Raw genomic sequence first — 26243 nt, forward strand, 5'->3', positions numbered from 1 at the left:
CAGCACAGTACCACATGTGAAAATTAGAAACGGTCGCCCTAGTGTCGCCAAGCCGGACTTCCGTCTTATTTCGGTGGTAATCGGAAGCACTCGGTCGTACGTGATCCAGTGACCAACGAGCACAGAATAATAGAGTGCGCAATGCGCTGTCTGAGTACTGTGCTCGTTGGTTGAGATACATTGTGTGATAGTTTGCAGTAGTAGGTGTGGCGCAGTTGTCTTCCTTAAAGATGGACGAACAAGTGATAATTTTAGTTCAACAACATGAATGCCTTTATAATTCTTATTTCTCTTCTTATTTTGTTGTAAAACCGTGTACGCTGCGCAGGCAATAACTACGTCTTCTTCGTTCAGATCCATGTCTCCAACCTGTGAGCACAGATGCAATGAACAAGGACCACATGACCACAGCACAGTCCTACATGTGAAAAGACAGAGTAGGCGACACCGCCGTAGCACGGTCGAAGCACAGCCGAAGCACAGTCCTACATGTGAAAACAGGCCTTAAGAAACACAATGAACACGAAACTGTCGATATCTTATTTTGACGTGGGGGACGTGTACTGGGGCTCGTGGATGTTACAGGAACATCAAAGTTTTCAAATAGAAATCGAATACGTGCGACGACAATGCTCAGTAGCTCGTTGGAATTTTTTTTTTGTTTGCTATTTGCTTTACGTCGCACTGACAGGGATAGGTCTTATGGCGACGATTGGATGGGAAAGGCCTAGGAATGGGAAGGAAGCGGCCGTGGCCTTAATTAAGGTACAGCCCCAGCATTTGCCTGGTGTGAAAATGGGAAACCACGGAAAACCATTTTCAGGGCTGCCGACAGTGGGGTTCGAACTCACCATCTCCCGATTACTGGATACTGGCCGCACTTAAGCGACTGCAGCTATCGAGCTCGGTACTCGTTGGAAAGAGGAGGGACCAATATACTGAGAAACAAGAGTCAATCCTCGGGATGACGTCATCGGGTGAAGCAATACCATCGCCAACTTGAGGTATTAAAATCTCCGTACCGCTCAGCTAACAAATGAGGAATATCTGTTCAATAGGTGCTATTTCCACTTCACAAAAATGTGTAGTGTTTCGTCCATATACATTGCAGTATTGAATACTATCGAATGTCATGAGCCATCCAGACCAGGAAGATGTAATTCTTTAAAGGTTGTACCATACCCGATCATGAGTACATTCTATGTGCCTTTTATTATACGTTCCCTTGCGTTTTTCTACAACTTTCTTAGGATGTAAATAACGTATTTTCAACAGACACCCCTCAATTAGTGTAGCTCTGGACTCTAGCGTCGTAGCATGTCGCGTGAGGTGTCGCTTAATCCCTCTCAGTAAGTACTACAAATACATTGAAGAAAAAAAATCATATTGTGAACATTTCAGAAAATTGTGGTGCGAAGAAGTAACGAAACTTTCTTTCGTGTTGCAAAATATGGACTAAATAACTCAAAATGATCGAAAAACGCTATCAGGATAGAGCGGCTTTTCAGATTTCCAAATGTCCAGAATCACGAATGCTACAGGTCAAAAGGCTAACCATGAGCGTCTCATGGCCTTGTGTCGTGTCTGATTCTGTCATATAAAACATAAAATATTGAGCCTAGGTAAGTAACCCTTTCCAGCCAGAGATAACTGAATTAAAATGTATATCTATTTGTTTTATCGTAATTGTTATATATATATATAATTCGCTGGGGCCATCAAGGACCACGTTAAGTCTTGTTGCATTTGACACTGAACTTGGCCTTCTTTAGAGCCCAAATTTCCCTCATTCTTTGTGAGTAGGCCTGCTTACGCTCCTCTGTCCAAGGGGCACCGTGTCTTCTCTTCGGCTGCTCGTCTCGGTTTAGCCCGTTCGTCAATATTTTCTTGCGGAAGAGATCTCTGTTAAGGGCGTCTTCAGCTGAGATATGTAGCATTTGCAGGTCTTCTTTGGTATTTCTAAACCAGGGAATTGTGGTTTTGGGGTTTGAATCAAAAAAGTGAAAGATTTCTTTAGTTAACTTTCTTCCGTCCATTCTTTTCAGATGACCGTAAAATCGTGCCCATCTTTTTCTGATTGTGTCGGTAATTTTCTCTATTTTGCTGTAGACTTCCTTGTTGGATCTCTTTTGATGGATTCCATTTTTGTACTTTGATCCCAAGATTCCTCTCACAATTTTGCGTTCTCTTTTCTCCAGTTCTTCAAGGAGTCCTTTGTTGGCATTTAGAGACAGGGTTTCGGCTGCATATAGAACTACTGGCTTCAGAACTGTTTCATAGTGACGTATCTTGGTGTTTTGGGAAAGGCATTTTTTGTTGTAGATTGTGCGGGATGTTTGGTAGGCTATTTCCAGTTTGCGTACTCGCTCCTGAAGTGCTTCTTTGTCCAGTCCATTTTTCATGATGATCTCACCCAGGTATTTGAATTTGTCTACTCGGGTGATGTCCCCGTATTTTGTATGGAGTTTTGGTGGAGCCTCTTTGATGTTAGTCATTACTTCTGTTTTCTCAAACGATATCTGCAAACCAGTTTGTTCGGCAATTTCCTTTAACATTTCAACTTGAAATCTAGCGGTTTCTATGTCGTTTGAGAGAACAGCAATATCATCGGCAAATGCTAAGCAGTCTGTTGCGATCCCCTTGGATTTTGTTCCTATTCTCAATGGACTGTAGTTGGTTTCCTGTAATCTCACCCGCCAGGTTCTGATGATCTTTTCAAGAACACAGTTGAAGAGTATCGGGGATAGCCCATCACCTTGTCGGACTCCTGTTTTGATGTCAAAGGAATGCGAGAAACATCCGTGGAACTTCACCTTGGATTTTGTATCGGTCAGGGTGGCTCTAATTAATGCCAGCAGTTTCAAATCAACTCCAAATTCATTTAAGATGTTTAGCAGGACTTCCCGGTCAATGGAGTCGTACGCTTTCTTAAAGTCCACAAAGACAGACACATACTGCTTGGACCTTAGCGTACAATATCTGATGATAGTTTTGAGATTTTGGATCTGTTCAGCTGTTGAGCGACCTTTTCTGAACCCTCCTTGGTATTCACCTATTTGATGTTCGACTTGTGCTTCCAAACGCTTCAGGATGGCAAGTGATAGAATTTTGCAAGTCACGGGTAGCTAAGATATTCCTCTGTAGTTGTTGATGTTCTTCATGCTGCCTTTTTTGTGTAATGGATGGATCAAAGCTATTTTCCAATCTTCGGGTAGGGTCTCCTTGTTCCAAATTTCTTCTATTTGCTTTTGCAAGATATCAAGTGATTCCTCTGGGACATATTTCCATAGTTCTGCTACTACTGAGTATTCCCCCGGCGCTTTGTTATTTTTGAGACGGGCAATGTGGCGCTTGATTTCATCTCTGTCGGGTGGTCTGGAATCTGGGTACCTGAGTAAGGGTTCCTTGGTCTCAATGGCGCTTTGAGGTTTAGAGCAATTAAGCAAATTCTTGAAGTAATCTGCCAGAATGCTGCAATTTTCTTCATTTGATGTCGCCAGTGTGCCGTCCTTTCGCTCAAAGTATAGAGATGGTGGTTTATAGCCAGTGAGTTTGCGTTTGAAGGCTCTGTAGTACTCTCTGCTTTCATTCTTCCTAAAGTTTTGTTCTATCTTTTCAATGAGAGATTTTTCGTATTTACGTTTCTCAGTTCTGAACACCCTAGCTGCTTGGGCACGTTGGGTTTTGTAGGTTTCCCAATCATTTTCTGATTTCGTAGAGTAGTACTGTTTCCACGCATTGAGTCTTTCTTGGAGGACTGATTCGCAGGTACCATTCCACCAGGCATGCTTTTTGCCTCTCTTGTTTTCTGCAACGTCTTTGGCGGCCTCAACAAGGAGACTTTTGGCGTTATTAAAGTCAGTGTCATTTGGTCTAGCCTTCTCCCGGAACTCCTCGACCCTTTGCCGAAGTTTATCATTGTCGAAACGTGTGATCTGTTTAGTTGTCTTCCTTGTGTTTGCGGGAATTGGTTTGAATTTGATAAGAGACATATAATGATCTGAGGCCACATTGATGCCTTTCTTTACCTTGACATTCATAATCTCAGGGATGTTTCTCCTGGAGATTGCAACATGATCAATTTGGAACTCTCCGAGAGCTTGGACGGGAGAACGCCAAGTCATTTGTTTTCTGGGTAGATGGCGAAAGTGGGTCGACATGACCTGCAGGTTGTGATTTTCGCAAATGGACACGAGTCTTTTGCCGTTGGGATTGGTTCTTTTGTGAGCAGGGTAATTTCCTATAACTCTCTTGTACTTCTGTTCACGACCTAGTTGGGCACTGAAGTCACCCAAAAGAAGCTTGACATGGTGTTTGGGGATTTTGTTTAATTTTTCATCCAGTAGGTCCCAGAAATTATCAACTTCGTCTGGATCAGTCTTGTTCTTATCGTTTGTAGGAGCATGTGCGTTAACTAGGGCGTAGGTTTTGTTCGCGCATTTAATTGTGAGTATAGACAATCTGTCATTCACAGGTTCGAAATTTGTAACCGATTTAAGGATCTTGGTTCTAACAGCAAACGCGTTTCCAAGCATCACAGCTCCATTGAGGATTCCTCTTTGCGCTTTGCTCTTGAAAAATCGGTAGCCTTGGGATTCAAAAATCTGTTCATCTGGGTACCTTGTTTCCTGTAGGGCCATTATGGATATCTGATTTTCGTGAAGAGCTTTGGTGAGGGTTTTCAGCTTGCCAGTTTGTGTAAGTGAATGTATGTTGAAAGTTGCTAGAAAGGTTTTAGATTTTGGCCTGAGTTTTTGACTCTTCGGGGTACACCGAGACGCTCCGACTCGTCTCTTGCATGATGTCGCGTCTCCCCCAGAATCCGAACGAGACTCGTGCGCCGTGGCGTTCACGACGAGGGATTTATCCGAAGATTTACCCCCTGGGGTATGTTTCTTGAAATGTTGTGCCATCATGCTTTTTGACTTGACTTTGCTTTGGACGGGTACCCATCCTTTTACAACTAGGGTTGTCAGCCCTAGAGGTTGCCTCAAGATGTTTTATGGCTTCTGGTCATTTACCAGTCTTCGCCGTAACCCTGGCAAGGGACCAGTTTTTTTTTCACGGTGGTATTTTATTTCCCTACTACCCTCTGACTCTGCTGGCGGCAGAGCCAGCGAGCTTCCCCAATTCCAATGGGACGCGCCCGATGGAGGTAACCGGTAAATCCCCACACGGGCGTAATTGTTATTCAATTTTTCTTTTTCTGAACAGCTTTTAAAAAATCATCCAGATGGCATAGAAGTATATAGTGCCACAACATCAGATACGCAGACGATACGGCCATCTTGTGTGTATAATTCTTGATGGGTGTTCATTTCCACCTCAATGGTATTACTAAAATTAGATCACCGGGCGAGTTGGCCGTGCGCGTAGAGGCGCGCGGCTGTGAGCTTGCATCCGAGAGATAGTAGGTTCGAATCCCACTGTCGGCAGCCCTGAAGATGGTTTTCCGTGGTTTCCCATTTTCACACCATGCAAATGCTGGGGCTGTACCTTAATTAAGGCCACGGCCGATTCCTTCCAACTCCTAGGCCTATCCTATCCCATCGTCGCCATAAGACCTATCTGTGTGACGTAAAGCCCCTAGCAAAAAAAAAATTAGATCAAATTCATTATCTTCAGTAGACAAGCCAATCCTGAATCATCGTGCAACAAAACAACCAGCAGATTGAAAGAGTAAATCCAGTTTGAAATACCTGGGTATTCCTGAACAACTTGATCCTGAGAAAGAAGTGACACCGAGGATAGCAATGGCACAAAATTATTTACAAAAATGAAGTCTTTCTTTTTTTTTTTGCTATTTGTTTTACGTCGCACCGACAGAGATAGATCTTTGGCGACGATGGGATAGGAAAGGCCTAGGAAGTGGAAGGAAGCGACCGTGGCCTTAATTAAGGTACAGCCCCGGCATTTGCCTGGTGTGAAAATGGGAAACCACGGAAAACCATCTTCAAGGCTGCTGACAGTGGGGCTCGAACCCACTATCCCCCGATTACTGGATACTGGCCGCACTTAAGCGACTGCAGCTATCGAGCTCGGTCTTTCTTTTGTAATGCCTTTTTTTGGTATTGGTTTAACGTAGCACTAACACATCGAACGTTTTCGGCGGCGTAAAGATCGGAAAAAGTAGGAATGGGAAGTTAACAGCCTTGGCCTTAATTAATCGATGCGTTAAATTAGCTTATTAGATTAAATTACCACCGAATCGATACTTTATTGGCAAAATTATAAAACCATTAACAATCACAGTACATGTTTCGACCACTTAGTGGCAATCTTCAGCAGTAACCAAAAAGCTTAGACGATAATACATGAATAGTAAGTACATTATAAAACCTTAATCTTTTTTCCTATGGTAACCTTAAAAACTATTACTATGTGGTGTTGAAAGATGAAAGGGGAGGGGTTAGAATTGGGTAAGATGGTATAAAGGAGGATACTTAAAATTAAAATTCGTGTCTACAATATTGTTAAAACATATTCTTCCTCCCCCCCCCCCCCCCCAATCCTTGAACACCACATAGTAGTAGTTCTTAAGGATCCCATGGTAAAAGAGATTAAGGTTTTATAATGTGCTTACTCTTCATGCATTATCATCTAAGCTTTTTGGTTACAGCTGAAGATGACCACTAAGTGGTCGAAACATGTACTGTTATTGTTAATGTTTTTATAATTTTTCCAAAGGAATGTAATAAAGTATCGATTAGGTGGCAATTTAATCTAACAAGCTAAACTAACTTTATTCAATCATTTCAAGTGTTATGTACATTCTATACTGCTAAAAGGAAATAAACATCCTTAAGGTGCGTAGATTCTGAATATTTAGAATGCAGAAGTTCAAGGGGGTTGAATTTGAGCTGAATACCGTTTAATTCTCTCTTGCATGTTTTAAATATTCTAGTTGGGATACGTCCCGACTGAAATCTGAAATGTTCCCTCCTTATGTAGAGCTGATTGTTCTAACTCATATATCGGGCCCTTGTTCTTTTCGGGGGAAAAAACCTAGGACCACTTAGGTATATCGTTCAAGTTGATGGTGCAATTAACGGGGTACTTATGATTCACTAGGTCTTTATAACTTTCGTTTACAATAGCTATGTTGTTTCGCTTCTACGTCAAATCTAAACCGTTTTGGCCGCATAACTTACCCCTGTAAGGTTGCTTCGTAGTCTGTGAGAGCTTCTTACCCGTCCACATGACGGTGACACTGCCGTCATTAAGCTAGGGTTTGCAAGAACTTCTGCAAACAAGTAAAGAATGGTTTTACACGACTAAATGTATAATACACGAGTGTATTCGTTTGTGCAACAACAGAGCAAGTGTATTTACCTCGATTTTATTGAACTATGCATGTAGCCAATGTAAGTTGACCTGGTCTCTTATTACACAGAGCCCTTCAATTGAGACAATAACAACACGACAACCTTTCTGTTCATTGATGAAATGATCTGCCAAAATATAACGACACCACCATGTCTACAAAACAGAAAACTTTCGAGTTCCATGATTTGGAATGATAATTATATCGATGCATTAATTACAAGAGAATATTTGCCTAATTAAATTTGAACAACCGATCAGAAAAATAAAAAATGCACAAGTTAATAAATGAATAATTATTTAAAATTATATACATTTTCACTTTAGTGGCAGTGGTAATGATAATTATATGCCAGACTGACAATATAAATGGTATGGCCTTCTCATATGCAGATTTAGATTTCGATGAAACAGCGAGTTCTGTAACGAGACAAACTTTCTAATTCCGTCAGAGTTACATCAGCCTCGATTAGCGATGCTATCCTGCGTAGATAAATTGAGTCGAGTCTCGAATATGTGTTATTCTAGTGGAGTTATCATAATTATGGATGCAAGAGAAACGAACAACGTGTTTAAAAGTTAACCACAAATGAGAATCTAATTTACTGTACTATATTAAGAATAATGCCACATCTTTAAAACCCGCCAGTGGTCGCTATATGAGCAAAATGCTCACGGTCGTAGAAAATAATCTGCTCTTTTAAACAGCATGTAGTTTCGAACTTAAGCCCTGGTGTGCCTTCGCACTGCAGTTTTAAGAGAAGGACGGATGCATTGAAACGCACATCTATGACCTTGAGAAGGGACAGGGAGGGAGGAATTTTCAGCGACCGTCAAGGGTGAGCAATTTGTTTTACGCGCGACCAGTCACGTTAGCGCTTATTTCTGTGTGTGTTATAGTTTCACTATTGTTGTATGCTGTTTCATTGTTGAAACAGTTCCTTGCAACTTATTGTATTAATGTGTTGTATAATTAGTGCGTGACGATGGCTTCAAGTCGTGACATTTTAGCTTGGTTTGGAGAAATTCCTAGTGATCAACTCGAGGGCGAAAACAGTGACTCGGACTGTGAAAGTGAACACAGTGAACATAATACGGATACTGAACAGTCCGAGCCAGAAGAACTTCCTGATGGAGCCGTACCCGGAGAACAATCTCTAGCTGGCGAACAACATAATTATGTTGGAGGTAAATGAGAATTTCATGTTTAGTGACAATGTTTATATAGGGAAAGGTAAGGTGACAAAGTGGGGCAGACTTTCACAGAGAAGAAATCCACGCTCACGTACTTGTGCTGAAAATATAGTGACTCATCCTCCTTGTGTAAAGGGCATTGTGAAAGACCCACACACTATTTTAGAAAGTTTGGATTTTTTTTTCAGATACAGTTATAACCATCTGAGATTTATTACTATTTGTAATTTTATTTGTAATTTTAATGGTCTTTATAACCATTTGAGATTTATTCTTATGTTAATTTAATGTGTTAATATATTTACGCTTGAAATCGGTTGGTATTTATTATGTAAACACGTCATATCATACCGTGAGCATTTTGCTCAACGCACGACCACTCGCGTTACTTTTATCCTAGCGACCACTGGCGAGTTAACGTCTATTCTAAATGCTCACAGTCATAACATAAGCTAGTGTGTCCACAGAAGTCCCCCACTATGCTGCTAGCTACCGATTCAATGTTTTCGCACTTGAAGACGTATAATTGCCACTAGTCTAAATCATTAGAACAGAAGGCAGGCGACTAACCAACTCGCAGTTGGAGTCACGTGAGCTTCCATTCGGGAGATAGTAGTTTCGAATCCGGCTGTCGGCAGCTCTGAATATGGTTTTCCGTGGTTTCTCATTTTTAAAACTGAAAAATGCAAAGATTTTACCTTAATTAAGGCCAGGATCGCTTCTTTTCCCCATGCCGTAACCCATCGTCTCTATAAGACCTGTCTGAGTAGGTGCGGCGTAAACCCAACAACAAAAGCAACCTAACCAACTCCGCCAATAAGAGCGTCTTATTCATTTAATACTTGCTATTACCAGTAATCGAATTGTTAGTGTTCTAGCTTCTTGTATCCAAGACTACAGTTTTGATCGCGACCGAGATCGATAATATTTTTAACACAGGAGATCCATAGCACGTCATGTATTTCATGACAGCATATAAACAAGAGGTGTTGATTCGAACAAATCATCTCACCATTCCAATCCATCTACACCTATTTTACCGGGCGAGTTGGCCGTGCACGTAGAGGCGCGCGGCTGTGAGCTTGCATCCGGGAGATAGTAGGTTCGAATCCCACTATCGGCAGCCCTGAAGATGGCTTTCCGTGGTTTCCCATTTTCACACCAGGCAAATGCTGGGGCTGTACCTTAATTAAGGCCACGGCCGCTTCCTTCCAACTCCTAGGCCTTTCCTATCCCATCGTCGCCATAAGACCTATCTGTGTCGGTGCGACGTAAAGCCCCTTGCAAAAAAAAAAACCGCCTATTTTCGGTTTCGCTTGTAGAAATGCTGACTACATTTGACTACAATGGAGCAGTCTGTTAGTGAGAGTGAAACTTAAAATTGACATTCAAGTCGTCTGTGTGGTGTAGGCTCAGAAAAGTTGTATTTCCACAGCTGAGAACACACGATAATGTTATAACACTGATCTCATGACCATAACAAAGTGTCCTTGCTCGTTTCATTGCTTATGAAAATTATTTCGGCAAATGATATCGTTATGCAACAGCTGTAACACATTAGACTTGACAGTAAAGGAATTGTACTGAAACCAGACATCTCACATCTAATTGAGAGTCCATGATACCGAAAGCCAAGAATAACGGCCGTGAGGATTCGTTGTGCTGACCACACGACAACTCGTAATCTGCAGGTCGTCGGGCGGAGCAGCGGTCGCTTCGAAGGCCATGGTTTTTTTTTGAGGCGCGGAAGGGGGGGGGGGGGGGGGAGGACGCCGAAGATACATGGATTGAAAAAGAAAGTGTGAGGAAAGGTATTCTCTCTCCAGTCTCTTATAAATTTAACTCGGAAGCTATTCTTCAAATTGCCTTCGATGAAGTTGATAAAGGAATTGAAACCAACGGGAAGCGAATAAACAGAAAATTACAAACACTGTTGTCACTCAGAATAGCAACACCAACGAAAGGGTATAACAATCAATCAACCAGTCAGTCACCAATGATCTGTATTTAGGTCTGTCTCCCATGTGGTACATTCCCTATCAATTGTTTACCTAATCTTTTTTTTTTTTAATGATTTCAAAGAAGTTGGAAATATTTCTAACATTTGCCTCAATTTGTTCTCTCGAACTCCAACTTTATCTATACATTACGATCTGTTCTACTTTTAAAAAGCCCAATCAACCTTACGCCAACGGCCGTAGCCGTGTTGAAACACCGGATCCCGTGAGATCTCCGAAGTTAAGCAACATTGGACGTGGTCTGGAGTTGGACGGGTTGCCACGCGCTGTTGGTGGGGGGTAAGGGAATGGAGGAGCGGAAAGGAACTGGCCACCTTACCGTACGTAAACTCCGGCTCAGGAACACCTCTGCGGAGGTTCGGACCTGCCTTCGGGCAGAATAACCCTTACCTACCTAATCAACCTTATTCGCCTACTAATATAATTCCACGCTATCTCTCTACTGACAGCTTTGAACATTCTGCTTAGTCGAACAGCTCGTCTTCTTACTCCCAAATATTCCCAGCCCAACGCGTTTGCAACATTTACGTAACACTACTCTTTTGACTGGAATAATCCTGAGCAAATCGTGCAGTTTTCCTTTGGATCGTATCCTGCTTTCAAATCAAGTACTCCTGGTGAAGGTCCAACACATTGAAACCAGACTCTAATTGGGGTCTTACTAGTGACGTACGCCCACTCCTTTACCGCCAAATTTCTTCCTAACCATGGGAAGAGATCGGTAACCTTTATTAACAACCTCCTTAATGTGATAACACCTGCAGTAGGTACTTACAGTGATTCCATCGGGTACTTTCTCTTTATTAACACAGTGATTAAAACTGGCAGAAAATTTCCTCTTTTTGACACTTGCAACCTGACTTTTAACCCCGTTTACCATCATACCATTATCTGCTGTCCGATCTTGTTTGCAGTCGCTCACAAACCTATAAATGTATTACTCTATACAGCATGGCAGGGCCTCTCAGGGTGCATGCGCCTGGTGCATGCACTGTGCACGGTGCAAAAGACGACTTCGCTTGGTTGCCCAGAGTGCAGACCCCATTCCTCGATTTGGAGCAATAGCGCTATCTCTCTCTCTCTTTCCCCACGCCTGTCTCGCTCGCTCCTCCTGTCTCCCTCTTCCTCACTTGCTCCGTACCGCTCCAAATCCGAGCCGAGTTCAGCCGAGCTTAGCCGAGTAGCCCAGAGACGAAAAGTTGGTCCGAGCCGAGACGAGTGGAACCGATGCACTGTCCACAGGAACTCTGCGCCGCTGTTTGCACGCGTGAGATTTTGGGCGTATGAGAGGCCCTGCAGTAAGGCATCATCCGCAAAATCCTTGTCTGTTATCCAGTTCCTTACTCATATCATTTAAATACGGTATATTAGAAAATATAAAGGTCCAATAATACTGCGTCGCGAAACCCCTTCTTTAATCATGATAGGGTTAAATAATGTTTCATATACTCTAATTCTCTGAATTATATTTTCTAGAAATTTGGCCGTCCATTTAATAACAATTTTGTTTAGTCCAGTAGCTCTCACTTTAGTCATTAATTGACTTGCCCTATCAAAGGCTTTGCATAGGCCAATAGCGATGCAGGCCATTTCACTCTTTGAATCAAAAATACCGGCTATATGTTGCTGGAGTCCTACAAGTTGAGCCTCACTGGAGTGACATTTCTTAAATCCGAACTGCCTTCTATCAAACCAGTCGGTAATTTATCAAACGTGTCTAATATAATCAGAATGAAAGCTTTCTCAGAGCTTGCATGCAACACATGTCAAGCTGACTGGCCTGTAATTATCCGCTTTATGTTGATCATCCTTTACTTTGTGTACACTCGGGCTCCTATAGCAACTCTCCATTCATTTGGTATAGCTCCTCCATGTTAAAGTAATCAAATATGTACTTCACACATGGTACTACAGTATATTCCAACCCATTGCCCCTGGTAAATCCCCAGAAATTTGATCAATTGTAGTTGCTTTTCCGGCCTTCAACTTTTGTTTCCTTTTGTAAATATGTTTTTATCACTGGTAAATTTCCGTGCTTTGCAGGTATGTCACCTCCCCAACCTAGACATCATCCTGATGTCTAATTCTCTTAGCACACTGATTACTAAATACTTCTGCCTTCCGTCGCCGTAAGACCTATCTGTGTCGGCGCGACGTATATCACACTGTAAAAACATAATAATATTTTTTTTTAATTCTTCCTTCTTTAAATCCTCACGTATACACATGCCCTTGATCACTTATAATTCCTGGAATTTCCTTCCGGGAATCTCTCTCTGTCTGGCACCTACAGATACTCTTCCATTTTTTTTAAACTAAAATGCATAGGATAGCCGATTATGCTTGCCATCATGTTATCCTTAGCTGACTTTATTGCTAAGTGCTAAATTTATTTTCCTTGTAAGTTCCCTCAATCTCTTTTCAATTCCTCAACTATTCATGAATCTGTCTCCTTCTAACCTGCACCTTCTTCTTAAACTCCTTATCTCTCTGTTATAATATGCCTTTAAAGATAACATTTTTTTCATAATCCTCCACAATTGCTTTAAACTCATCCCAAAGGCTGTCTACAGTTTTATTTTCCATTTCTCACTGATCCTAATTACTCTTAAAAGAAACTCCCTCATGCCCATCTTAATCAACCACATGGTACTGCTTAATAATCCTATTTTTGCAACATTTCTTACTGTTACAAGAACTAAGACTAAAACAGCTGTCGTGATCAATTACACCAACGATCATTTCAGTTTCTCTACAGAGCTCATCTGGTTTTAGCAGCATCGCGTCTAGAATATTCTTCCCACTAGTTGGTTACGTCGCAGAACGCAGGAACACCGATTTCGGTCACATCTTCCAAAGTGACACATAATCAATTCAAATGATAGAGAAGAGATTTGGGCGTGAGTGGAGAAGATTAAACCAGGCGCGGAACCTCCGACAATGATTCGGCAACCACGATATGGTAACTCTGATATGGAAAACCCAAAATAGGAATGAATATTCCATGTGATTGCCAGTTTTCTGTGAGTAGACGGCATGACAAAATGAACTCATCACATGCGTGGGAGGCAAAGAATGTATGAAAAATATCGTTCTTTTGAAAAAAAAGATACAGATATTCATGCATCCGTGTACTCAGAGCTCAGTTCGGTAGCTGGCTTATCGCTGCCAAATAAGGTTCTCTGATGTAGAGTTGTGACGAGGCTTGGAAGACCTGATGAGATTAAGTACGTCTGTCTGTTAGGTCATCAGCCCACAGGCTGGTTGGATCCTCAAATAGCACTACCAAAGGTTATGCGGTTATAAGGAAACCCCAAAAACCAATGGCAGCACCAAAATGAGGCGTACTAGGCAAGATGAGGAGTGAGATAGTTTGCCATTGCTTTCCTCACTGGGTCAGAAAGTACTATTGCAGCACAACTGACCCTATGAGCAACACCTTTCATAACACTCAGATGCTCTAGTCATGCTCTGAATGTCATTACTCAGCACTACTCATACCCCAGCAACTTCCATATTGTCACAGCCATGGATGTTGACTGGGACTTTGGTGGAAGCTACACTTTGCTCTGGCCTGTGCCAAGAGATGGATGCAAAAGTACTGTATCCATCAAGAAATGACAGCAGGCAGTATTAAGTACGTATTAAAATAAAACAAGGTAAACTTTTTCGGTTTCTTTATTTGTGTTGCTTGTGAATTTAAAAAATAGTTTTAATTGTGTAAACAAAAAAATGTACATATTTCGACTTGTTTCTGAAACATTCTGTGAGAATTGTTGTTCGCCTCGAACCTACTACGCTGGCGTAGCAGGGAGAGAGGTGATACTCCCACGTGGCGCGTCCCAGGTGGCAGATAGGGGGGTCCTAACCGGTTTGCCGGCGGACTTGAGGGAAATAAAATACCTCTCGCGGACCAAACACACAACCGCCTGTGGGTAGGTGACGCAGACGAAGAATACACACACGGTATCCTCTGCCTGTCGTAAGAGGCGACTAAAAGAGGCGACCAAGGGATGATTGGATTAGAACCATGAAACTACTTGTGATTAGTACCACCACGCGGGGAACACCATGGGTCGCTATTACCTGCGCGTAGTACCACTATGTTAGGTACCAAATAGGTTTGTGATTAGTAGCACGCAGGAGCACCGCGTGGTCAGGCTTTTACGGTACCTGTGATTAGTAGCACTATATGAGCGACACCAGGGTTCTGGCTTGCCTATGATTAGTACCCACTATATAAGGAACCCCACGGGATAGTACGAGTCCCTGTGGTTAGTACACTTATGTGATGAAAACCATAGGTTTGCGTTGCCTGTAAATGGCGCCGCTATGTGCGGAACACCATAGGTCTGTATTACATGTGCGAATTTCATAACCTGTCAGTCTTACCATAATGTGTGGAATACCGCGAGTCTTCGATACTTTTGATTAGTACCGTACCATGACAAATACCATGGTTCTACTTTCCAAGCGATAAGTACCATTATGAGAGGCCGATAACCTATATTTTGGACCCCTTTAGCTTGCAAGCATCATCGCTTCAGTACTGAGCTATAGAAGCATTCCCTTAGTCTATTACTATTGTTTTCCGTCAGTTGCTGAGACTGAAGCATTGCGGGTCGGCTCCACTGATTGTTTTAATTTCATATCCATCTGTTCATTTTTCGTCCTCGCGCTTTGAATTCTGGTCAGTGGAGGATTTTGAATTTTATTTTTTCATTGTATTTCGTCTCATTTCGTACCATCAGGGGCCGATGATCTAGATGTTAGGCCCCTTAAACAACAATCATCATCATCATCATCATCATCATCAATTGTTGTTCTATAAGAAGTATTGGGCACTTCTACTTCGAAATGATGATATTCATTTGAATATGTCATTCAGTTTTCCCATTATTTCCGAGTTCCTTTTACTAGATGATTATGACTGGAAAACAAAATCATCAAAAACAGTGACTTTTGGAAGAAGATGAAGATGATCCTTATTAAAGCGTGTGCAATGTGCGGGAAAGAATATACATCCCTGCTTTATTTATTTAGTTCCTGGAGTGTCCGAAAACATCTTCGGCTCGCCCGGTTTGTTTTAAGAGGAAGTACAACTAGGCAACCATCCTCTATATAACACTAATCAGAGAGAAAAACCGGAAGAGGTCCGACACTTCGAGAAATGAAGGTATCGGCCAAGAACGGCGTGAAAATGAAAGACTGTCTAGGCCTCGAGTGATCTAATACCGTCGGGGTCGGAAAAGAACAAGAGTTGAAAAAAGGGAGGTCGGATAGGATAGATGAAAGTGAGGAGTCTGGCACAAGTAAGTGGAAGGAATGCCAGGACTCAGCTGAGGGCCCCGTGGTTGCCAACCCACGCTCCCAAGTTAAGATCCCCTGGGGCCACTTTTAGTCACTTCTTACGACAGGCAGGGGATACCGTGGGTGTTATTCTACCGTCTCCACCCACTGGGGTGCTCAGTTTAGGTCTTTATGTTTGACACCCATGGGCGACCTGCACGTCTAGATGTGGGTTGATGATGATGGAGATAATGAGGTAGGGAGTGGGTGAAGTCCGGTGTCCGAACATATCCTACTTCTGTCTCCATCCGACGGACGAATCACCAGCGTCTTATGCCTTCTCTCCATATGAATTCTGCGGAGAAGTTTAGAATTGAATTCAGTCTTTTGGCACGCGATTTAGTGATTATAAATGGTATACCCCACCTCTCCTACCCTGCCGATGACCATTCTGGTGTTTCCACCACCGTGACTCGAACCAGGTAACCGTGGTGTCAGACCATATGGACTTTACGCCCTAACGATGATGGCCAATATGCGGTTCATACTGCACCCATATGTCGACCAGTTTCAAGGGTACAATACATCCCTAAAGTTATTACCATTGAAAGTGTTTTAATTTATTGTAAATATGTTCCTTCTTACGTCATTTAATGTCTGCAATAAAATAAGATTAAGTGTTTTGTAATTGGAGGATCTTTCAAATTCATAATCTACTACGGACGTGAGCGACCTCACGCGAGCAATTAGGGTGAAGAATGAGCGCGTGTAACTAAAGGTTAAGGTAGGTACTCGTAAAACTATATGCTCCACTTTTCCAATGGATTATTAATAACGACGATGTCGATACCAACTTGGCATTTTTTTGATGGAACTATACAAATTACATTCGCTAGCATAACAGTGTTAACTTTATTTGCTAGTGGCTTTACGTCGCACCGACACAGATAGGTCTTATGGCGACGATGGGATACGAAAGGCCTAGGAGTTGCAAGGAAGCGGCCGTGTCCTTAATTAAGGTACAGCCCCAGCATTTACTGGCGTGAAATTGGGAAACCACGGAAAACCATCTTCAGTGCTGCCGACAGTGGGATTCGAACCCACTATCTCCCGGATGCAAGCTCACAGCCGCGCGCCCCTGACCGGAAGGCCAACTCGCCTTGTCAGTGTTAATTTAGGAAAACATAGCGTTGTACTTGTTTTTCATGTACAATGAATGTAAATCAGTATTCCACACTATTCTCTCTCGAACGATTGTAAAATGTTACACAGAAGTGGTGTCTCCTTCAGACTCACTCCTCTAGGAGGACTTTCTGAACGTTTTAATTAGGAAATTACAGCAACAGAGCTCTCTTTCTCGATTTTATATGTTCATGTTACAATTGAGAACCCGATTACAGCCACTAGACAGGCACCCTGGGCCGAGTTTTCGAGAGGCCATCGCTATTCTCTAATTCATTAGTCTGTCACTGAGTCGCGAGACAATTTTGCCGACCAAATATATAATGTGTTCACCAGGGTTCTGCCACACGCCAACGTGAACCGACATAGTGAACTATGGATATTGCTACCTTCAGAATTCCACCGACCTCAACAAGGATCGAATTTGTTACCCCGGCCTCAAGAAGCTAGAAGGCCGACCCGGCCACTCCAGTCTACTGTTACTGTTTCTGAATTCAACTTTACGTGGCATTTTATCTAAAAAGGAAGTTTGGACTTATCTGTCTTGCTACGTTCTCTTTGCAACAGCCTGTAGCCCGTATTGAAGAATCTCAGCAACTGTGAAATATTTTTAATAAAGAAAACATGTGAACAATAGCAGCCGGCCCCGTGGTGTAGGGGTAGCGTGCCTGCCTCTCACCCGGAGGCCCCGGGTTCGATTCCCGGCCAGGTCAGGGATTTTTACCTGGACCCGAGGGCTGGTTCGAGGTCCACTCAGCCTACGTGATTAGAATTGAGGAGCTATCTGACGCTGAGATAGCGGCCCCGGTCTCGAAAACCAAGAATAACGGCCGAGAGGATTCGTCGTGCTGACCACACGACACCTCGCAATCTGCAGGCATTTGGGCTGAGCAGCGGTCGCTTAGTAGGCCAAGGCCCTTCAAGGGCTGTAGTGCCATGTGGGAAGGGGGTGAACAATAGCATTCAAGATGTTCGCATTAAGAAGGAAGCAGTCTTACTGAAGGCAAATGCATGTTTTAGGGACACATTTCTGCACATATAATTCGTAAAATTATAATATTTTTGTAACCTTAATTGAAGCAAGCCTCGTCCCTATTCTGAACAATTCTTTAGCTAACTTGACCCAGTCATATTTTTAACTCATCTCTTTTTAGTGATGTTGAAATAGGGATTATGACTTGAAATTAAAACTACATTTTCTAACACCAAAATTAAAATTTTAGTATTTGGAGTGGAAGAAATTATTTATGGCCATGACTCATTTAAGAGTAAACTACAATATTAACTTCACTAATCTGATCTACTTCATTTATTTATTTCGACTTTCCCCAACTGGAGGTCACCCCTTAGAACAAAGTATACAGTAAAACAAGAAAATAATAATAAAAAATAATAGCAATATAATTATAATAAAAGCGATCGGTTAGGGGTGTGCAGCTGTGAGCTTGCACTCGGGAGATAGTGGGTTCGAACTCCACTGTCGGCAGCCCTGAAAATTATTTTCCGTGGTTTCTTATTTTCACACTAGACAAATGCTGGGGCTGTACCTAAATTAAGGCCAATGCCGCTTCCTTCCCACTCCTAACCCCTTCCTGCCCCATCGTCACCATAAGACCTATCTGTGTCACTGCGACGTAAAGCAAATTATTAAAACTGTGCTCATCCGATCACTCTCTTCTTCATGTCCAGACAACACACCATACTACCAACCATCACCGAAACATACAATAGTGATTACATCCCTTCACATGGCGTTGGCGTCAGAGAGGGTATCCGGCCGTAAAACTGGGCCAACTCCACTTGTGCGACACAGTTCGAACCCACGACTCCACAGGTGATAGAAAAGCGGTAAAAGAAGAAGAACAAGAAGTTCCGAGTTTATGAATAATTCCTGAAGCCTATGCCTCGCACTCCTTCACAAGCCTCCGTGGCCTATAATGGAGATAATAATAATAATTTCGTGTGGCTGTTTCTAGCCGAGTGCAGCCCTTGTAAGGCAGACCCTCCGATGAGGGTGGGCGGCATCTGCCATGTGTTGGTAACTGCATGTTATTGTGGTGGAGGATAGTGTTATGTGGGGGCCGATGACCTTCGATGTTAGGCCCCTTAAAACAACAAGCATCATCATCAGTGTTATGTGTGGTGTGTGAGTTACAGGGATGTTGGGGACAGCACAAACACCCAGCCCCCGGGCCATTGGAATTAACCAACGAAGGGTAAAATCCTCGACCCGGCCGGAAATCGAACCCGGGACCCTCTGAACCTAAGGCCAGTATGCTGACCATTCAGCCAACGAGTTGGACATAATGGAGATGATGCTGGTTTTTATTTCTCTCCATTCTTTAGATTTTGTTTCACCAAACAAAGCAAAAGCCTTTTGTCTTCCTGAGGGCAGATGGCACTAAGATCATAGTCACACGAATCTCTATCTCAAGAAGACCACAAAGATGATAATGATGAGGAATTCCAAATCTATTAAGAGCAATTTCTGAGCTAATACACGCAAATTATATCGTTGGTGATTATACACTGCGCTTGTGAAAACAGCGGTTAAGTACCACGCTATACCAGACCAACTATATACACAAACACAAATTGCATTTTATTACCACCATTCCTTCCCTAAATTGGGGAGCCCCATGTGACAGTTGTTGTGTAGTTCAATATTTACTTCAACTGGATGCTAATTATTTGCGTGGGAAATAATCAAACAGCACTTTTAAATGGTTAAACTGGAAATGAAGAGTTAAACCTCACAACATCATTTCGTTGCTAAATGAGCTTCACTGCCTTGCCAATGAACTCGTTGTGAGAACAATCTAATGTAAAAGCGTGGTATTGTTCACAGCCATGATTCTATCACATACAACATGACCTCAGGCGCAGGAACCAGCAATTCATGTAGGTTCACTTATATTTAAATCGTTCTATGGTGGAGGGTGATCCTGAGTAAAGCAATGGCGTCATCCAACCCGTCCTATAGTGCGACAGGAAGAAGGAAGCAAAATTATCTTCGTAAAAGCGATGAAGACCCCGGGAGGAGTGGTGGGAAAATTCTTCAATTGTTCGCAATCTCGGCATTAACGATGACTGAGAGGCATGGACCTGACACTCAATTCTGTTGTAGGCTGAGCAAAACCCAGGACTATACGAAAGTCTCATTTCTAAATTTATTACTACTAACACTTAAGACGTTACAGTTAACTGGTAGCCCGATAGCAATATCTGCTTAGAATACCAAAGCAACGATTATTGTGCTATTTGTTTTCTTTTTTGTTTTAAAGTCACAGCGACTCAGACAGGTCTTATGGCGACGATGGTTTTGGACAGGCTTAGAATAGGAAAGGAACCAACAGTAGTGTTAATTTAAAGTACAGTCCCGGCATTTGCCAGGTGTGAAAGTTGGAAACAACGGAAGATAATCTCCAGAGCTACCAACAGCCTGATTCGAACCCACTCTCTCTCGAATATAGCTAACAGCTATATGCCTCGAACCGCGTAAGTAACTCACTCGGTTGTACTTAAACTAAATTAAAAATAAATTACATAAAAATTGAAAAAAAAACAAATAATTGCATAAAAATTATTACAAGACATGTCAAACAAACAAACAAACAAACAAACGAAAGAAATATAAAATAAAAACATGAAAACAACAAAAAGGAGGAGAGTAACATAATGCAGTATTATCAAACATTCGCAATGGAATTCACATGAAATTTACCGAAAACAACGCAATATATTCCTTTACAAGTAGCGTAAACGGGGTCCACTCAGCGTCGGGAGGTCAACTGAGTAGAGGCGGGTTCAATTCCCATCTCAGCCATCCTCGAAGTTTTTTCCGTGGTTTCTCACTTCCCTTCTAGGCAAATGCTGGTATGGTACGTAACTTAAGGCCACGGCCGCTTCCTTCCCTCTTCCTTGTCTATCCCTTCCAATCTTCCCATCCCCCAACACACGGCCCCTGTTCAGAATAGCATGTGCGGCCACCTGGACGAGGTACTGACCCTTCTCCCCAGTTGTATTCCCCGACCCAAAGTCCCATGCTCCAAGACACTGCCCTTGAGGCCCTAGAGGTGGGATCCCTCGCTGAGTCCGACGGAAAAACCAACCCTAGAGGGTAAACGAATTAAGAAAGGAAGAAAGAAAGAGAATAAGTAGCGTAGCGTAATTACAAGTATAACCCAGGAATACACACAAAATTTACGAAATATGCATTTACGAGCAACGTAACATAACAGTTGCAATGCATATACCCAAGATAACAAAATATGGAAAAAAATATTCCATTGCAAGTAACATAATCATCGCAGCGCAGACATCCAGGAATTCACATTAAAATTGACAAAATATAAGTCAAGATATTCCATTATAAGTAACATGGCATAATAATAATTAAGACAAAATGTACAAACTATAGCCTAAAATATTCCATCATAAGTAGTCTAGTATTATAATTACAAAGGAAATCACAGATAACTTAAATTTTCCAATATCGTAACGCAACAATTTACTGTAACTGAGAGGCACAATGCTTTACTGCTTGCTAGATACTATTTACAACACAATCACATATAAATTTAGACAATACAGTATGCTGTAAGTTTTTCTTTTTTTTTTATTATCGTTCGTTTTTGAGAAAAGGTTATAAGAATTTTGCAGGTAACAGATTTCAATAAATTATCAATTTCCCGGTTTAGAAACGAAACATTTTGTATTCTGAAGTATTATTTTTGGCAGTCCGTCTCCATGGCTAAATTGTTAGAGTGCTGGCCTTTGGTCACAAGGGTCCCGGGTTAGATTCCCGGCAGGGTCGGGAATTTTAATCATCATTGGTTAATTTCGCTGGCACGGGGGCTGGGTGTATGTGCCATCTTCATCATCATTTCGTCCTCATCACGACGCCCACGTCGCCTACGGGCGTCAAATAAAATAGACCTGCACCTGGGGAACCGAACATATCCTCGGACACTCCCGGCACTAAAAGCCATACTCCATTTCATCTCACTTTTGGCTGGACTGGAGTTGGTTCCAAAATTTGCCAGTCGGTTCCCAGGCATTTTCGAGGTGGCACTAGATTTTGTATCCAAATAGTTGAAGGGTCAGTACAGGGGTTGATTCCCAAGTAAACATTCTCTTCCCCATTTGTAACAGATTGAGGACTCTTTACTGCTACCGGTACTGCAATGTGTGTTGTAAATGTATGGATCATTTTATGTTTCATTGCCTGTAACCTGATATGAATTAGATAATTAAAATACTGTTTCCGAATAATGAATCCCCCAAACGCGTGTGAACTACACTGACACAATATCTTATTGATTATCATTACTCACTCTGTGAGAGCGTGTTTCACATATTGCTCCGTGTCAGCTGTGTTGTATAGTAGTAGGTTTACGTTGCAGGGAACATGAAATAAACAGAGATGTGGATGAAGAGAAGAGTGACCTGAACAAGCTGGACACAGAGGAGACTTAACGACCGACTTTCAAAGAAGTCTGTAAAATAAGAAATCTGATCGATCAGAACGAATATACGACCCAGTTTCCGCCCGACAGTAGATTTAGGACGTCACATGTTATCCTAGGAGTATACTGATGATGAGACGTCCTAGTTCACGCTCAACGATAGAATTAGGAAGGTTAGTTAGTGTTAGGGTGTACAGATGTTAAGTAGGCCCGACGATAGGTCTGGGATGTCAGCTGTACATACTCAAGTCTTTGATTAGATGTTTTTGCGAAGTGACTTGGGCGATGGTAGCATCTGCAGTAAAATACGAAATATGAAGAGAGTTAGCTTGGTAATAATGAGGCCAAACTTGCGCGCAACCCTCAACAGCTGGAAGGTGTTGACTTAAGATTGTGGAACCACTATCGGCATATGAGGGTTGTCCAACATTGGATGCTGAGCTGACGGTGATTGAATATTTTGCTGCAGTTCTCCATGCGTGTTGAGTTCAATAACTTCGATATTTTATTTTATTTTACGGAACTAATTGTTTGTCGTTCTGATGACCATTTTTGCTTTGGTAGTATGCATATTGACACTCAACGTATTAGTGTGAGACTTGAGTTACGAATACGGATTCGATTCGTCAGCCAGTAATATATTTTATTTTCAATCTTTGTCGTTCTTTCATTTTTATACGTAGTTGAGTTCGATTAATTGATAGCTTTGTAGGTAGTGTGTTGGGACAAACAATAAGTAGATGGATCTGTGATGGTAGTCATTGTTAAGTAGGAAAGAATTCTTTAATTCTGTAATTTGTGTATTTTTTTCTGTGGGCTTGTAATTTTATTAAGCGTAACGTAACTATTCATAACCTGAAAGTCGGTTCTATAATAATATCTTTCAAGTGATTTACCACTTTTAATTAACTTCAGTGTTTGGCATTTCTTCTAAATGCGTGATGAGTAAGTGTTTCCTGCATTTCCCAGTTTTGTTCCTTCAGAACGACGTAACGTAAGATCCTCGCGGATCATGTTGTTGTTGGTTCCTTCTCAACAGCTGTTTGGGTGATGCACGTTTAGCATCGGGTTTATTTTATCACTTAAGGGTGTCATGAAATGACAAATACATGGTGGAATTTTGTTTTAATTGTGAATGCTGCTGTTAACTTGTAGTGAACACCATGCTTTCCGATAATATTTCGCAACCTATCCAAAGCAACTGATAGTCAATTTGGTTCGATTAAGGGTCCATTCGGCGGGTTTTCCGTATCCGAAAGGGTATTCGACTGGTGGATAACCTTAATTGAGAGTAAATCAGGCGTTCTACTTGTTGAAGGTCCGATTTTCCATGGATCGTGTAGATTAATTCTCAGTTATCGTTTGGATTAATAGATGCCCGATTTTTCAGGTTATCCTTTCATTTTTTTTTCTTTTCAGTTTCTCCGTCCACTAATTTATGATATTCCTACTTTCACCGAAGCAAATTCTTCGATATTGTAAAAGAAAATATAGACGCTATGCAATGTGATTGCGTTGAAACTTTTCATAATTATTAATATTAATTGTTGATCCAGGATTTATATAAATACAATTTTTTGTGCCATTAAGATTTTAATAAAAGTTAGTAAGCACATATTTGCTCCTCATTTCAAGTAGTTAGGCTCTCTCCTGAACCCCATCGTTTGGTTAAGATCGTGACCGAAACATTCCCGCAACGACCCCAAGATTTAAGAGTTCGATAATGCTCTACTGTAGCAGCTGTGGCCGACCAACGATGGAACGGTAAGTCAAGGGTTCAATTGTGCTTCACACAGGTACAAACCTAATGATGTGAAACACATATACATTTACTATTACATTAGATAAAAACAAATATTAAATTAAAATTATAATATCTCTTATGAAAGTCCTTGTAAAATAAAGTCATAAATGAAATAAAAAATACAGTTTTCTTCAGTAACATAGTATTACAAATATTCAGTTACATATGCACATACTATAACAAGGTATTTAAAATATTACAATTAAAATGATTTACGAACTGCTTTAAAGCTGTATTACCGAGCTCGATAGCCGCAGTCGTTTAAGTGCGGCCAGTATCCGGTATTCGGGAGATAGTAGGTTCGAACCCCACTGTCGGCAGCCCTGAAAATGGCTTTCCGTGGTTTCCCATTTTCACACCAGGCAAATGCTGGGGCTGTACCTTAATTAAGGCCACGGCCGCTTCCTTCCTACTCCTAGCCCTTTCCTGTCCCATCGTCGCCGGAAGATCTATCTGTGTTGGTGCGACGTAAAACAACTAGCAAAAAAAAAATAATAATAAAGCTGTATTAGTAGTGTAATTATACATGATGGCAGTGATGTTATCGAAGATAATAATGATGATGAGGTAGATGGTATAACTAGAAACTAGAATATTAACTAAAGTTATGAGCTGAACAATAGGAATCAGCAAAGTGGGATTTTAATTTAGAACAGAAAACAATTAAGTTATTTGTTTATATTGTTTTACTATGGATATGTATGTAGTTGCAAATATATCTAGTCTATACTCATTGCTATATTTATTAAATATTTTCATTGAGTTTAACACTGGTGAATTACTATGTTGTTGGGTTCTTGATCTAGAGCAGTAGAAAGTAACATATTTCGACTGCCAATTAATGCACCGCCCGTGTTTGAGATCACTGGGCAGCTCAACCAACTAGTCTTTAAAGATTAATTATTTAACCACTCTTTACGAAATATTTGACTACTTTTTAACCTTTTCTTTCGACATATTTACGTACCAAAAAGAACCTGATGTCAAAAGAAGCACGTTATCAAACACGACAGTACCCGGCTCATCAAGAGTACGGTAACGATTGCAACAAATTCTTGCTGAGGCTGTGGGTCAGAGCTGTTCTAGAAAACGAGTGGTAGTAGGCAGCATAAGTTCAATACATCGAGAATAAGTAGACTATTATACCGTAGTAAGTTCTATATCTAGTGCATCTGAGTGTTATGAAAGGTGTTGCTCATAGGGTCAGTCGTGCTGCAATAGCACTTTCTGACCCAGTGAGGAATGCAGTGGCAAACTACCTCACTCCTGGTCTTGCCTAGTACGCCTCATTTTGGTGCTGCCATTGGTTTTTGCGGTTTCCTTATAACCGCATAACCTTTGGTGGTGCTATTTGAGGATCCAACCAGCCTCTGGGCTGATGACCTAACAGAAGTTCTATATTATTCTTTATATTCGTGATGAAAGGTGATATTGTTACCGCTAAAAATCGCTAATGGAAGTTTGAAAATCCGTCAAAAATCCGCTGTCCGCTAAATGTAAAAATTATCGGCTGTTCCATTTAAAAATCCGCTGAGTTGGCAATACTGGACTGGAAACAGGCTGAGGATTTTAATTTTCATTAAAATCGTTGTACGACACACAATTTTCAAGTTATCCTCTATTTCAAATTCACAACTTCTGCTCGCTCTATGAAGGAATAAAACTGTACACCAGGCGGCTATAGCGGTTCCTGAGTGAGACTCCACGACCCATGAAGAGGACGATTCGAGCGCACTAAGTGTGCGTTGCCTGCTGCCCGCGGCGCGGCGTGGAGCGAGGGCAGGCAGCCACGTGCCCAGCAAGCAGCCCGGGGCAACATGACCTGCCCGCCAGGTTTTGTGGAACCAAGTGTGGTGATCAACGGTCAGCCTATCTTGCCAAGTCAACTCTTCGAACGTAAGTGATTACCCCTTTGTGTTCTTAGTGTGACTGTGGTATACTTACCAATGTATGTGTTTCTTATTA

The sequence above is a fragment of the Anabrus simplex genome, chromosome 1, assembly GCF_040414725.1.
Source record: "Anabrus simplex isolate iqAnaSimp1 chromosome 1, ASM4041472v1, whole genome shotgun sequence".
Taxonomy (NCBI): domain Eukaryota; kingdom Metazoa; phylum Arthropoda; class Insecta; order Orthoptera; family Tettigoniidae; genus Anabrus; species Anabrus simplex.